The 14,944-nt window shown below is 56.5% G+C and overlaps 1 protein-coding gene across 1 annotated transcript in view; it reads left to right on the forward strand.

Moving 5' to 3' along the window:
* The first annotated feature begins 6,115 nt into the window (after positions 1-6,115).
* Positions 6,116-14,944, forward strand: part of PRR5 (proline rich 5) — a 51,493-nt gene continuing 42,664 nt past the window's right edge. Inside the window, exon 1 of the mRNA XM_028490706.1 lies at positions 6,116-6,169. The gene's annotated coding sequence lies outside the window, so the exon portion shown is untranslated. The remainder of the gene's footprint in view (positions 6,170-14,944) is intronic.

Here is a 14,944-nt window from a genome sequence, read left to right on the forward strand (position 1 = left end):
GATTCCCGCATGCCGCAGAGCAACTAAGCCCGTGCACCACAACTATTGAGCCTGTGCGCCACAACTACTGAAGCCACGCGCCTAGAGCCTGTCTTCCGCAACAAGAGAAGCCACCGCAATGAGAAGCCTGCGCGCTGCAACGAAGAGTAACCCCCGCTGTCCTCAACCAGAGAAGAGCCTGTGCACAGCAACCAAGACCCAACGCAGCCAAAAATAAAATAAATAAAATAAATTAATTTTTTTAAAAACAAAAAACAAAATCAATGGGCTTCCCTGGTGGTGCAGCGGTTAAGAATCCGCCTGCCAGTGCAGTGCAGGGGACACGGGTTCGAGCCCTGGTCCGGGAAGATTCCACATGCCACGGAACAACTAAGCCTGTGCGCCACAGCTACTGAGGCTGCACTCTAGAGCCCGCGAGCCACAACTACTGAGCCCACGTGCCTAGAGCCCGTGCTCCGCAACAAGAGAACCCACTGCAATGAGAAGCCCACGCACCGCAACAAAGAGTAGCCCCCGCTCGCGACAACTAGAGAAAGCCCGCGTGCAGCAACGAAGACCCAACGCAGCCAAAAATAAATAAATAAATACTGATTCACATAATTAAAAGAATAAAGGATTTTAAAAATCATATGATTTTAATAGATGCAAAAATCACATGATCAAACTCATTCATGCTAAAAAGATGTTTTTAATTTTCAGCAATGCAGGAATAGGAGGGAACTTCACCAACCGGATAAAGAAACTGCAAGAAAACCTACAGCTAACATCACAGGGGAAGCGGGGAGACTGAGGCTTTTCCCAAAAGACCCGGAGGGAGACAGGATGTCCACTGTCCCCACTTCCATCCAGCTTGTCCCATGGTCACAGCCCACCTCTGTGTGCCAGCAATATGGTAGTCCACGCTGAAAACCCTGCAGAATCCACAAAATGCCCCTGAGGCCTCTCCCCAGTGAGGGAGGTACGGTCCTTGCACTGAGCTGGGGGAACCCAGGAAGACTGAACCTGGGGAGAGGGCCGCAGGCGCCTTTTCTGCTGGGCTATTCCAAGGCAAATTGGGCCTGGGTTTCCTGCAGAGGCCAGGCTTGTTCTCTCTGGGAAATCCGAAAGCAGCCATTGAAGGCAGACGCTTGGCGGGACTGCGGGGTTGCACTAATTCTGCTCGCCGGCCCCGGGTGCTTCGGCCGAGTGCGGGGGGCCGGCTGCCAGCTTCTCAGAGTGTGCGTTGGAGGAGTGGGGTTTTGGCGGCTGGCTGCGTGAGAAAGACCTCAGCCCGGACCCTCTCATCGGCAGGTCATCCCCGCCAGGGGAGGCAGTGTCAGCTGTGTGGTCAGAGCTGTTCCCAGAGGGAGGGGTGAGAGAGAGGGTCTCTGCAGGAGGAATCTGGCCCACAGGGCTGGCCCACAGGCACAGAGCAAGGCTCAGCTGCAGGAGACCCGGCTTCCAGTCCTGGCCTCGCTGGGCATACTAGCTTCCTATGGCTAGTCTAACAAATGGCCGCAAACATACAGGATTAAAACAACACAAATTTATTCTCTTATAGCTCCGGAGGCCAGAAGCCAGCCAGGCCTCATTCCTTCTGGAGCCTCTAGGGCAGAATTTATCTCGTTGCTCTTCTAGCTTTTAGAGGCTGCCTGCATCCCGTGACTTGCGGCCCCTTTCTCCATCTTCAAAGCCATAGGCACAGCATCTTCCAGTTTCTTTCTCTGTTTCTGTTGCCATGTCACCCTATTCTCACGCCTGCCTCCTTCTCATAAGGATTCTTGGGATGACATCGGACCCACTTGGTAACCCAGAATCATGTCCCCATCTGAAGATCCTTAATCTCATCTCATCAAAAGTTCCTTTTGCCATGAAAGGTAATATCCACAGGCTCCGGGGCTTAGGACGTGGACATCTTTGGGGGGCCATTACAAGCCTGGCACACCGGGTGACCTGGGGTAAGTCACTGCACATTGCTGGCCTCCGTCTCCCTGTGGGCAGTCACTGGGTAGGCGTCTCCAAGGGTCTTCCCCATGGAGAAGAGGCTCAGCGAGCCCTCGGAATCTTTGGGCTATTACCTCGTCCCGCAAGGGCACCAGAGCCCCTCTTGGCCAAGTGGGGTGTAGGAGATCCCAGAAGGGACCCCAGATCCACAGGGGCAGTGTTGGAAATAGCCAGACTCACCCATCAGAGAACTAAGCTTTGCCCAGGGCTTTAGATTTGCAAAGTGCTTTTCTTACATGCCGGGCAATGAGCAAAGGCTCACTAAATAATGTTCAGGGACTCAACCAATGAATACATAAATGAAAGAACAAACTTGTGAAATTGGCAGGTACGACCATCCCCACTGTAGGGACAAGGAGCCTGAGGCTCAGAATGGATGGGTCACTCGACAGGGGACTCAGCCTTGGTCTGCTAGCTGCAGAGCCTGTGCCCTTCCGCGCTGGGACAGTCCTGGCACACAGTGGGGCTGGCCTCCACCAGGGCGCAGGGAAGGAAATAGAAAGTTGGCTGCCACGGCGGGGCTGGGGCCTCACCTGAACCTGGTTTCCCACAGTCTCTCATCACCCGCAGAGCAGCTCGGAGGTGACACATGTGTGCATGCTGGGGTTTCCTGCCAGGTCCGGGGACACACTCAGTTCTCACCCGGTTGCTTGGAGGAGGTGGATGGGGCTCTGGGGGTCAGTTGCCTCTGCATCCCCTGCATCCCCTTCATGTTTACCCCACAGTCCTGGGCCCCTCAGAGGAGAAGAGCTCAAAATCCCCCAAAAGCCAGATATAGACTTTAAACCAGGGGTCTTGGGTTGGGACACTGGCTCTGTCATTCCTCACTGTGTGGTCCTGGACATTTTTTAAGACTTTATTTTTTTGGAAGAGTTTTAGGTTTCCAGCAAAATTAAGAGGGAGGTACAGAAATTTCCCATATACACCCTCCCCCCACTACAATGCATAGCCCCCCCCCCATCAATATCAGACGCCTCGTGGCACATTTGTTACAACTGGTGAACCTACACTGACACATTGTCACCCAAAGTCCATAGCTGACGTTAGGGTTCACTCTTGGTGTTGGACAGTCTGTGGGTTTGGATTAATGTATAATGACATGTATCCACTATTACAATATCATAGAGAAGTTTCACTACCCTAAAAATCCCCTGTGCCCACCTATTCATCTCTCCCTCCCCCCCCCCCCCCCCCCCCCCCCCCCCGCCCCCCCTCCACCTATTCATCTCTCCCTCCCCCCACCCCAACCCTTGGCAACCTCTGATCTTACTGACCCCATAGTTTTGCCTTTTCCAAAATGCCATAGAGTTGGAATCATACAATGTGTAGCCTTTTCAGATTGGCTTCTTTCACTTAGTAACATGCATTTACTTTCCTCTGTCTTGATGGCTTAATAGCTCACTTCTCTTTAGCACTGAATAATATTCCATTGTATGGCTATACCACAGTTTTTCCACTCACTTACTGAGGGACACCTTTGTTGCTTCCAACTTGTGGCAAATATGAATAAAGCTGCTATAAACATTTGTATGCAGGTTTTGCATGGAAATAAGTTTCAACTCCCTGGGGTAAATACCAAGGCGAGTGATTGCTGGATTGTACATGTGGTAAGAGTATGTTTAGTTTTGTAAGAAACCGCTAAACTGTCTTCCAAAGTGGCTGCACCATTCTGCGTTCCCGCCTGCCGTGCAGGAGAGTTCCGGTTGCTCCACATCCTCGCCAGCAACTGGTGATGTCAGTGTTCTGGATTTTGGCCATTCTAATAGGTGTATAATAGTATCGCATTGTCGTTTTAACTTGCACTTCCCCAATAACATTAGATGCAAGGTATCTTTTCATATGCTTATTTGCCATTTGTATATCTTCTTTGGTGAGGTGTCTATTAAGATCTCTGGCTGGGCATGTTTTATAACCTCTCCATGCCTCAGTTTCCAATCCTCTAAAGTGGCAAAAAACACATCTATCCGTTCCAGTCACGGTCCCAGCAGAAGAGAGAATTTACCCCAGGTGGTCCAAATAAGGCACGTGGCCAAAGGGACTGCTTACAGAGGTGCGGGCAGGTTCAGGAGCACCCAGAGCCTGGCAATGGCGGGAAGATGCTACCATCCCTGGGGCTGGAGGAACTAGCAGAGCAGATGATGCTTCCAGCGGAAGCTGGTGGGAGCTAGAGTCACAGAGGGCCTCCCGGCAGGAGCTGTGGTCATAGAGAGGTGAAGCCGCATCCAGCCTCTGTCCCCAGACACCGAATTAAATCTCGGAGACAAGAGTTTTGGGTGAAGTAGAAAAGAACAGCTCTATTGCTTTGCCAGGCAGAGGGGGCCACAGCGGGCTAACGCCCTCAAACCTGTGTGTCCCAACTCGGAGAGGGTGGTGAGAAGTTTTATAGTAATGGTTCAAAGAGGGTGTGGTCAGCTTGTGGACATTCTTCTGATTGGCTGGTGGTGAGCTTAGTGGGAGTCGGCATCGCCAGCCTTCAGGTTCCAACTGGTCTGGGGTCTACGTGCTTGTGAGCCGCACACCTTGGTCAATCGTTCACTTTTCCCACCTGGAGGAGGTTTCAGTATCCGCAAAACAGCTCAAAGATATTGTTGTATGTATACGTTGACGGGGACCCGGGACCTTGCCCCAAGGCTGCCCTATTGTTTTTCTTGACCGTTTGTTTCTCCCTCGTCTCCCATCCCTTCCCTTTGGCTCCCCGTAGGGAAATCGAACCCCGGTCTCCTGCATGACAGGTGGGGAGCCCTCTTTGAACCATTACTATAAAACTTCTCATTACCCTCTCCAAGGTGGGACACAGTTTTGAGGGCATTAGCCAGCTGTGACCCCCTTTGCTTGGCAAAGCAATAAAGCTTTTCTACTTCACCCAAACCTCTGTCTCTGAGATTCAATTCGGTGTCGGGGTACAGAGGCATTACTATAAAACTTCTCATTACCCTCTCCAAGGTGGGACACACAGTTTTGAAGGCAGGAGCCCAGTTGGACCCCTTTGCCTGGCAAAGCAATAAAGCTGTTCTTTTCTACGTCACCCAAAACTCCGTCTCTGAGATTTAATTCAGTGTCGGGGGACAGAGGCTGGATGCGGCTTCAGGGGCACCGGCAGTGTCAGTGTACAGCACATGGCAGTGGGAGGAAATGCCCCATCCTCTCTCCCTCTGATCTCCAGCTGTTGCCCCCACTGGCCAGACCCAACCAGGCACCAGTGGGGGAGGCAGCCCACCCGGGTAGGCGCAGAGCCAGCAGCGGACGGATCTGGGGGGCAGCGGGTGCCACAAGTGAGAAGTGACCAGCGCTGCTCACCACGGGGCCATTCATCCACGTGTTCTTTCAACAGACACTGTCTTAACCACTGGGGACCCCCTGGGGGAAGAAAAGCGACAAATCCCCCCCCTCAGGGAATTTACATCCTACTATGGGTGTGGGGCATGGGCTGTGGGCTATTTCCACCAGAGCAGAACTTCTCAGACTTCACGGGACCTTGGGAATCACCAGGAGGGCTTGTTAAAACCCAGATTCCTAGGCCCCATCCCCAGTTTCTGTAGGTCTGGGGTGAGGCCCGAAAATTTCCATCCTACCAAGTTCCAGAGTGCTGCCCACGGAGCAGTCGGGCCATCCTTTGACACCCATGGCCCTGGGATATTTAGATGCTGGAAGCGTTTGTTTGTCCCATCCCTGACCCCCTCGGCCTCCCTCAAGACCCCAAGCCCCAGGGCAGGGACTGAATCTGAGTGTCTGATTTTTCCCCCGGGCTACCGGCGACCCCCACAGGCTGGGGCTTGGGGAAGGGGTGCTCCGTGGGCGTTGGAGGGCCGCGGAGGAATGCGTTACTGGCCGGAGAGCCGATCTGGGCCGCCAGGGTGGCCGGGGACACCCCCTTCCCCGGCGGGCACCGCCCACAGCCTGCGCAGTGCGCCCGGGGGGGGCGGATCCCGGGAGGGTGCCCCCGGCCCCCGGCCCCCGGCTCCCCGCTCGGGCGGGCCCCGGTGGGTGGGCGTAGCCGCGACCCAGGTAGGCTGCCTGCCGCGCGTCTCCAGCAGCCCGGGAGTCCGGTGGCTCGGGCCGCGTCGGGCGCCCTACGCGGGCCCGGGGGGCGGGGCGGGGCGGGGCGGGGCCTCCGCGGCCCCCTCCCCCGGCCCCGGGCTCCGGCTCTGCGCGGTGGCAGCGGCGGCGGAGGTGGCGCGGGACCAAGGTGAGTGGCGGGGACGGGTCCCGGAGGCCCCGCCGGGGGAGGGGTCCGGGTGGGCAGGGGGCGGCACGCGCGCCCCTCGGAGGGCGGGGGCCCGGGCGGCGCCGGCGGAGTGGCGTGTGCGCGCGCGCGCGCGCGCGTCCCCGCCGAGTGCGGGGACATGGGTTGGGCGGGGGTCGGGCCTTCCCCTTGGTTGGGGGTCCAGCCCCTCCCACCCCCGTCTCCTGGGACCTCCGGAGCGCATCCTCTCTCGCAGTCTCTCTCTCGCCCACGCCCCGCCCCCCCCCGCCCCCGCTTCTCTTCTCTGTCTCTGAGTTTCTCTCTGTCTCCGTGGGTGGGTCTCTGCGTGTCCGTCCGGCCGCTTGTCCAGCTGCCTTGTTTCCTGATCTTCCCCCGCCCGACACTGCCCCTCCCCATCGCAGCTACCCGCTGTCTTTCCACTGCCCCCCCCTTAATAGAGCAAACAAAGATGGTCAGAAGGGAGACACCTCCTTTCTGAGCCCTGTCCTGGCTCGGCGTGCGGCCCCACCCCTCTGGCCTCTGGCCTGGGCCACCCGCCACCTTCCTGCAGGGAGCTGGCCCTGCAGAGCACATCTGAGGGCGGAGGCGGAGCCTGTAGAGGTTCGTGCCCTCAACCTGGTGAGCCCCCTCCCATCCCTTGAGAGGTGGCCCACGGGGCAGGGCTGCCCGGTCCGGGGTGGGGTCTGGGCCTCTGGCAAAACCTCATCATGCGCGAGACCCCGTTCACATGAGCAGCGCCTGACGCTTTCTAAGATTTTCTCCGATGGAGCCCAGGTAGGGGAGAACTTGCTGGGCTGGGGGAGGGTCCCTGGCCCGAAGGTCACAGGGTGTGGTCTCAGCCCTGCTCGGGCGAGGCCGCTTCCTGAGGGCGAGCTCCATTTCCCCATCCGTGGCTCTGGCTCGGGGCAGCCCTGAGAGCTGTGTGCAGCCGCCGTGAGAACCCAGCGTGTCCAGGTGATGAGCGATGCTCTTGGCGAGAGCGTGCCTGTGCCTGAGTTCCCAGGGATCCCAAAGGCCGGTCGCTGGACGCGGCATCTGGAGGGGGAGGGCGAGCTCTCTGCGGCCTCTCAGACCTGCTGCACCAGGCCCAACCCAAGACCCTCCCTGGAGGGGTAAACTGGAGGCTCTGGGCGAAGAGCCTGGGACCACCAGACTGTCCTCTTTAATGACAGGGCTTGATAAAATGCAGATTCCTGGACTCCTATCCTGACCTCTGATGGGGCACCAGGAATCTGCATTTTACCACTCCCGCCCGCTCCTGGTGCACGTTCAAGTGTGGGTGCCGCTGGGTGGTGGCATTGGGTGATCGGCCAAGGTCATATTAGCTCTCTCTGGCTGGCAGGCAGTGGAGCGGACCCAAGAGGAGTCCATCCTGGGGGCATGGCCTTGCTGTGTCCCTGCGCAAGCCACTTCCCCTCTCTGAGCCCACGTCCCCGTCGGTCAGAGGAGATTAGGGCCTCCCTAGGGTCTTCCCTGCCAAACGGTCTGGGATTCTGAGCCATTTGTTTAAATGGCGGTAAGGGGCGGGTGAGGGCTATAGAATCAAGCTGACCTGGGTGAGCACCTGGGTCAGCATCCACCACTGGCTGGCCGTGTGGCCCTGGGCAAGTCACTGCTTCTCTGGGCCTCAGTTTCCTTATCTGAAAACTGGGAATCTTAGTATTACGAACTCCTTGTGGGTAGTCAGGATCCAAAGAGGCACAACGCCCGACATATCACAAGCTCGCCGCAAACTGGCGGTGGGGGTGGGTACCCGTTTTGAGAGCGGCTGGCACTCCGCGTGTCTCGGCTGTTTTAACTCTCTGGTGATGGGGACAGTCACGTGAACTTAATTTCTCATCAGCAGGGCAAGTGGTCTGTGCCGAAACATTTGTTAGCTGATGGATTTTTTGTTTCTAACGGGTGGCTTAAAAGGCCTGAGGATGGCCCCGCGGAATCGCCTCGCGGCCTGAGGCGGCATTTTATGGCATCCGGCTGCGCGCCCGTGCCACGGTGCCAGCTCTCTTGCTCAAGGCAGGCGCTGGGAGACAACGCCCTTGTCCACGGGCGACTCCCGGCAGATTCTGGAGAGGCTGGGATGGGAGAAGGAAGGCGAAAGCCCCGGGCCCTCACCAGGTTCCCCAAATTGTGGACGTTCATGGACGTGAACAAAATCATCTTCTGGGACGTCTGTAAGGAGAGCAGAGCTCTCGCGACGCCCAGAGAGGAATGGGAAAAGTCATTCATTCATTCATTCACTCACTCACTCACTCGTTGCCCCAGGCCTTCTTCAGGCCTGGAGGATGGCAAGCGTCCCCAGGGAGGCTGAGGGACCCACGCAGAAAGGGGGAGGCCACAGAAGCAACCTGGATGGGGAACTCTTGGGTCAGACGTGCTGTCAGTGGTCCTCCGGGTCAAAAGCGGGGTCAGGACGTCCTGCTGCGGGACTCACCCCGTAGCCCAGGTGGCCCTCAGGGGTACGGATGCTGAGGAGGACCAGAGTTAGGGTCGGGAGGTATGAATTAGGACCATGGGCTGTGATGAAGGCGTGGGAGAGTGGGGCAGGGAGGTGACTTCCTGGTGACAGTATAACCTTCTTTTTTTTTTTTTCTTTTAACCACATCCCTCTTTTATGTCTCAAAATCGAACCTCAGTGGGGGAGCACCTAGAGGCACAGAGACTTTGAAACTCTGTGTGAGCAGAGTTCGAGTGGCTCAGGAATCCAGATGTCTCAGGGGAGCAGCCCGGCTGCCACTGCCTAGAGGACTTGGCTCTGACCTCAGACCCTGGACTCTGGGTGGCCTGGAAGGGGAGCCAGCAGGGGCCAGGGAGGGGCCGCAAAGGCGGGAGACCCCAGAGTCAGGTCCACCTGCTGAGCTTCGGTGCTCTCATTTGTATAGAGTGGATTGGAAAACACACTTAGGTGATTAAGACCTGGGTTCTGGAGCCAGGCCATCTGGGTTCGAATCTCAGCCCCACCTCTCACCAGCTGTGTGATGTTGGCAAGTCACCAAACGTCTCTGTGCACCTCGGTTTCTTCATCTATGACGTGGTGATTATCGTAGCACCTACCACATAGTGTGCTTGTGAGGACAACGTGGCTTCATGGGAGGTTTCCAGAAGGACAGTGCCCTGTGTTGGTGTGGTAGAGTGGTCGTGCAGTGACATGTGGTCTTGCAGTGACAGTGGCTTGCGGTCAGGCTGGCCTGGCACCGGCCCTGGAGTTCTTATCAGTATTAGTGTTAATGTTGTTGTTGGAAACTCACTTGTGGGGTCACGTGATGACTATGGGTGAAGCCGTGTACAGGGCCCCTCGGTGCACAAGGAAGCCCTCAGGTGATGCTGGCGCCCATCTGTACCCTCTAGGGAGAGCAGAGAGGACAGAGGTGACATTTGCTACTGCATTACCACGTACTACACCCGGGTGCAAGTGGGGAGGGGCCAGGGCCAGCTCCTTTCTGAAAAGATTTTCAGGAAAATCTATGTAGTTCATTGCAGCGGGGAGTATTGCTCTCCTCGGTTCTGACTCCAAAGCCTGGGTTTACCTCTGGAAGGAAGCAGGGGACGGCCATTCCCTGAGCACCTACTGTGTGCCAGGCCCTGTGTGAAGTCTTCCCCAGGTACCGTCCCACTTACTCCTCCCAGCAGCCCAGAAGGTGATCGTGGCCATGCCCAGTTAACAGATGGGCAAACTGAGGCTTGGAGAGGCCAAGGGCTGCCCAGAGACACAGGGCAGCAAGGAGCAGGGCTGGGGCTCAAACCCCAGGGTCTCTGGCATGAGATGTGCGCGCCCACTTTCCACGATGCTACATGCCTTAAGGTGAGGGGATGTCACCAAGATGCCTCACTGTCAGGAGCTGCCACCGTGGGCTCCTCTGACCCCAGCAGAAGTCCTGCTCACTTTCTGGAAGGTTCTTAAGGTTTTGCTTTCTGTGCCATCAGCTGGGCTGGCTAAAGGCCTTCTTTGTGTTGCCAAAGCAGTTTCTCCAGCAAAAACAATCCTCTTGGAGTCACTTACACCCCTTTGAGTCTGAGGGGAGTTACTCTCTGTGCTTCAGTTTTCAAATCTGTGAAACAGGAGTTTTTATTTCTGTCCCACTTAGCTCCCACAAGTGGGTAGGTAAAGCTGTGAAATAAAAATAGTCCTGGACAGGCACCTGGGAGGCATCTTACATATTTGCTCTCAGTTAACCCTCTGAGGCCTTATGAGGCCATTGTATGATCCCATTGTACAGATGAGGAGGGCAAGGCACAGAGAGGTCGGTATCTTGTCCAGTGTCACACAGCTGGTAAGACTTCGGGTCTCATTAAGATGGACTGAAAGACAGCCATTGAGGCCACGTCCTGGTGGAGAGACATGATGCTCCTTGCTTGGTTATTCCCATGACAGGGAGCTCACTACCTCGTGAGCCCCTGTGATTGTTATTCTGGGACTTGAGTAGGTGGTGGTGGTGGTGATCCCTGGTACAGTTGACTTAATGTGGAGAACATCCTGAGCCTGGCTTTGGCTGTGCTGGGTTTGAGCTGCTGACAGGCCCAACCATGGAGAGATGGGGACGGTGGCCTCAAGTTCTTCGTTACTTACAATGGTGTCCACCTCATTCCTCCCACTGACTAAATCTGAGGCTGAGAGAGGAGAAGACTCTCAGCAAGGGAGGGCAGACACTAGGTGCTCAATAAACCCTTGTGGTGGACCAATCCCACCTCTTTTTTTTTTTAATTTATTTATTTTATTTATTTTTATTTTTGGCTGCGTCGTATCTTCCTTGCTGCGCGCGGGCTTTCTCTAGTTACAGCGAGCGGGGGCGACTCTTCTTGCGGTGCGCGGGCTCCTCCTTGCAGTGGCTTCTCTTGTTGCGGAGCACGGGCTCTAGGTGCACAGGCTTCAGTAGTTGTGGCTCGCAGGCTCTAGAGTACACAGCAGGCTCAGTAGTTGTGGCGCATGGCCTTAGTTGCTCCGCGGCATGTGGGATCTTCCGGGACCAGGGATCGAACTGTGTCCCCTGCATTGGCAGGCGGATTCTTAACCACTGCGCCACCAGGGAAGCCCCCCAGTCCTATTTCTAAGGAAAATTTTAAATTATAAAACCAACATAGCCATGTTGTACAAAGTCTGGAAAATAGGCTCCGATTTTACCTGTAACCTCAGCCTCTGAACATTATCATTTTGTGTATCATTTCCAGTCTTTTTTGAATCAATACATCTTGATGTAGAACTATTTTTACAGGATGTCATCATACCACACGCAGCTCTGTATCCTGTTCCTTTTCACTTACTGTAATACTACTAGCATTTCCCCTGTTCCCTCAATAGTCCAGTAGCTCCTAAAGAGCAGTGACGATTTTTTACTGGCTGCGCTGTATCCTGTGCATCTTCATAATTTGACTTGGACCATCCCCCTCTCAGTGGAGCCCCCACATGGACAGTGATGTGAAAAGCAGGTGTTGACCCCGAGGGCACACCCCAGAGATCCAGCAGGACAGCTGGTCAGCCCCACCAAGCTGTGTGACCTCAGGCAGGGTCCTGCCCCTCTCTGAGTCTCAGGTTCCTGCCGTGCTGTGAAATGAGGGTAGGAACCTCACGTCACAGGGCTGCTGGGAGGAGTAGACAAGGGGATGTGATGTCAATTATCTGGCAGTAGTGGGGGCTTGAAATGTGGTAGCTGTTATTACTGTTGCTGTTATTATTATTATTACTACTATTATTATTATTTAGGTCCTCTCTCCACAGTTAAATTGTGGAGCCCTGCAAGTAGGAGCCAGGCTCTATACATTCCTGTGTCCCACCCCTAGACATGCCCTATAATATTCATTGATTTGATTCCAAATGTTCAGGTCCCTCCAAAAAGAATGAGTCCATGTGGGCAAGGAGCTGGGAGATCCTTTGTTTATACAGTCACATCTGGTCCCCCATGAGTGGGGACCACCAGCCCCATTTTAGAAACAGGCTCAGAGAGTGATGGGCCCGCCCAGGGTCACACAGTGGGAAGTAAAAAGCCAGGAATACTTCCTGGAGGAGGTGGCAGTGCTCTGGGCCAACAGGAAGGGGTGTCTGACCAGGCCAAGGTGCAGGGTGCTGGTGTTCCGGGGGCAGTGCAAAGGAGCCTGGGAGCTGTCCAGGGCAGAGTGGAGCCCAGCACCCAGCCCGGTGCGAGGCAGATTGTGGCTGAGGCTCAGGGGCATTTGCTGGGCTGAGCTGACCTGAAGTGACAGCAGGGCAGGAATGAGCTAGCTATCTGGGCTCCTGACCCCGCCGGCACCCCACCCAGCCACTTCCTTCTGTCTGGGCAGGAAGGGGTGCTCTGTGGGATCAGAGGCTGCAGGCACCTTCCTGGGGCCTGCCTGCTCTGTGAGCAGTGATAAAATATTTATCAGAGATGCCGGCAGCCGGGCTTCCCTGCACAGCATACAGCTGGGGGCAGCTCCCACCCCAGACGTGCAGCCTCGACGAGTCCCGCTGAGTCACGCGCGCGCGCCCGGTGAGCCACCTGGTGAGCCACCTGCCCGCGCCCTCCTCAGCCCCTCCCCATCCGCGTGCCCTTTGGCCACGTGGATGCCTCATAATGTGTAAGCCATTCGGCTGCACACAGGACCAGGACATCCAGCTTGGTTAGTGCAGAGGGTTTCAGAGCTCATTCGGCGGCCAAGGTCATAGGCAGAGGAGGCCAGAGGGACGGGATCTCCCCCGCACCCACCCTTGCGGGGTCCTGGCTCCTTAGTCCTCACTGCACGCACCCAGCAGGGCAGGTCCTCAGCACCTCCGTTTAGTGACGGAGACACCGAGGCTCAGAGCAGGGGCGCGACGGGTCCAGTCTCATGCTGTTAGTGGCCGAGCGGAGATTTGGTCCTCAGCTGTCTGACCCCTCCGCCGAGGTGCCGGACTCTGTTCTGGTCCGGGGTCGGGGGCTGGGGGTTCTGCCCGCCCCGAAGTGACACAGCTGTGACTTCAGGTTTGGGCTTTTGATTTTCAGAGTGACAGCAACAACAAAAAACAGTAGCAGATGGCTCCTTCCTGCTGCTGGAGGCGTGGGCGGAAGGACAGGGCTTTCGGATTCTTTTGTTCACTCATTCATAAAATATATTCTGGGTGCGCTGGCCAGGGGCCAGCGCTGCAGGCCCTGGGGACCAGTGGGGGACGCTTAGGCCGTGGTTGGGGCCGCCCTCGGAGCCAGAGAGGGCCGGCTTCTGCTCCCAAGCCCACTTACTGCTTGCTTACGTGCTCTGTGACCTCTGGTGGGTCGGTCTCCGATTTGTGAATGGGGGGTAGAATCTGCTTTCTCAAGTGAGGGTCACACCTGTGTCCTTGTTCTCCGTCACGTCTTTACATTGGCCTGACGGACATCGATTGGCCTTTGGGACAGGTCTGGTTTCCAGAGAGATCCCGGCAGGCCTTGAGGTTGGTTCTCCCAGGAAATAACCCGGAACCACTGCCCCGGGGGCCTTGCAGATCTGATGGTTGAAGGTGGAAGTTTTTGCCAAGCTTGGTTCTGAAGGGAACTGGCCTCTGGAGCCGCACTCGCTGCCCACAGCTGTGAGAGGGAGCCCTGTGGGCGGCCCGGGTCCTCTCCCCGTTCACTGCCTGCAGGTCAGCTCGTATTCCTGCTTGCTGTCCGCCTTTCCCTCCTCTGGACCCTCCCCCTGCTGTGCCTCTGTCTGGAATTCTTTTCTTCCCTTCTTCACTGGGGGCTTTTGTTGGTTCTTCAAGCCCCTGCTGGAAGAGACCCTCCTCTTCCAGGAAGCCCTCCGGGCTGCCCTGCGCCCACCCCAGGCAGGGTGGGTAGGCTCCCCTCCCGTGCCCCCTTACCCTGGAATCTTTGCTCATATCTTTGATCCAGCACTGGATCTGCTCCCCAGTCTCCTGCCCTCCAGCCTGGGGCTCCAAGGGCGGAATTCTGCTGGATTCATCCCTGGGTCCCAGGGCTCAGCTCGGGGTTGGCGCAGAGTGGAACCCCAAGAATGTCTGAGGAACGAGAGAGAACGTCGGACATGAGGGCTGGGCTGGGGTTTTAGGAACGTGTGGTAAGGGGTAGCCGCAAACCTGTAAGGTATGCTCCACGTGTGAACTCGCTATGTTTCTGTGAGGGACCCCCGTTTTCCTGGGCTTCACAGATGATGGACGTTCAGCTAGACAGCGGGAAATAGGGACCTCTGGGGCTGAGACTATTGTGGGGCAGGGGGTGCTGAACCCCGGGGGTCGGGAGGGCTGGGCCCCTCCTTTGGGAGCTGCATGACCCCAAGCGACTCAGCCGCTCTGTCAGGCCTCACGTCCATTCTGCAAACCCAGCATTTATTCGTGGAAGAGAAGCGGGCAGGCGGCAGGCTTGCGTTCATGGGGTGCTCACGGGGGTGTCCGACAAACACAACCGGCACAGAAAAAAGGCTGGAGGGAAATGCACCAAGGTGGTAGTAAGAACTTTCTCTGGTGGTTTGTTTCCTCTTCCAACTTTTTTGTGTTTTTCCAGTTTTCTCAAGTTCATTCAGTGACTTTGCATGGGTGTTGAGAGCCCTGTGCTCAGCCCTATGAGGCAACTGAGCCGTAAAGACAGAGCCCGTGCTGCTGGAACCCTCAGTCTGATAGAGAGGTAGTCCTCCTCCGTCGGACTGAGCCTGCATGGTCTGATGGAGGAGGCTGCTGGGACTCAGACCCATGGTGTGATGGAGCTGTCATGGTGGGAAACCCAGAGGAGGCCCCTGGCCCAGCCTGCAGGCTTGTGAAGTTGGGACCTTGCTGGGGAGGGGGGGAGGGCGGGGGGCACGAGGGGGGTGGGGTGCTAGGGG

This window comes from Physeter macrocephalus, chromosome 6 (genome assembly GCF_002837175.3).
Source record: "Physeter macrocephalus isolate SW-GA chromosome 6, ASM283717v5, whole genome shotgun sequence".
NCBI lineage: Eukaryota > Metazoa > Chordata > Mammalia > Artiodactyla > Physeteridae > Physeter > Physeter macrocephalus.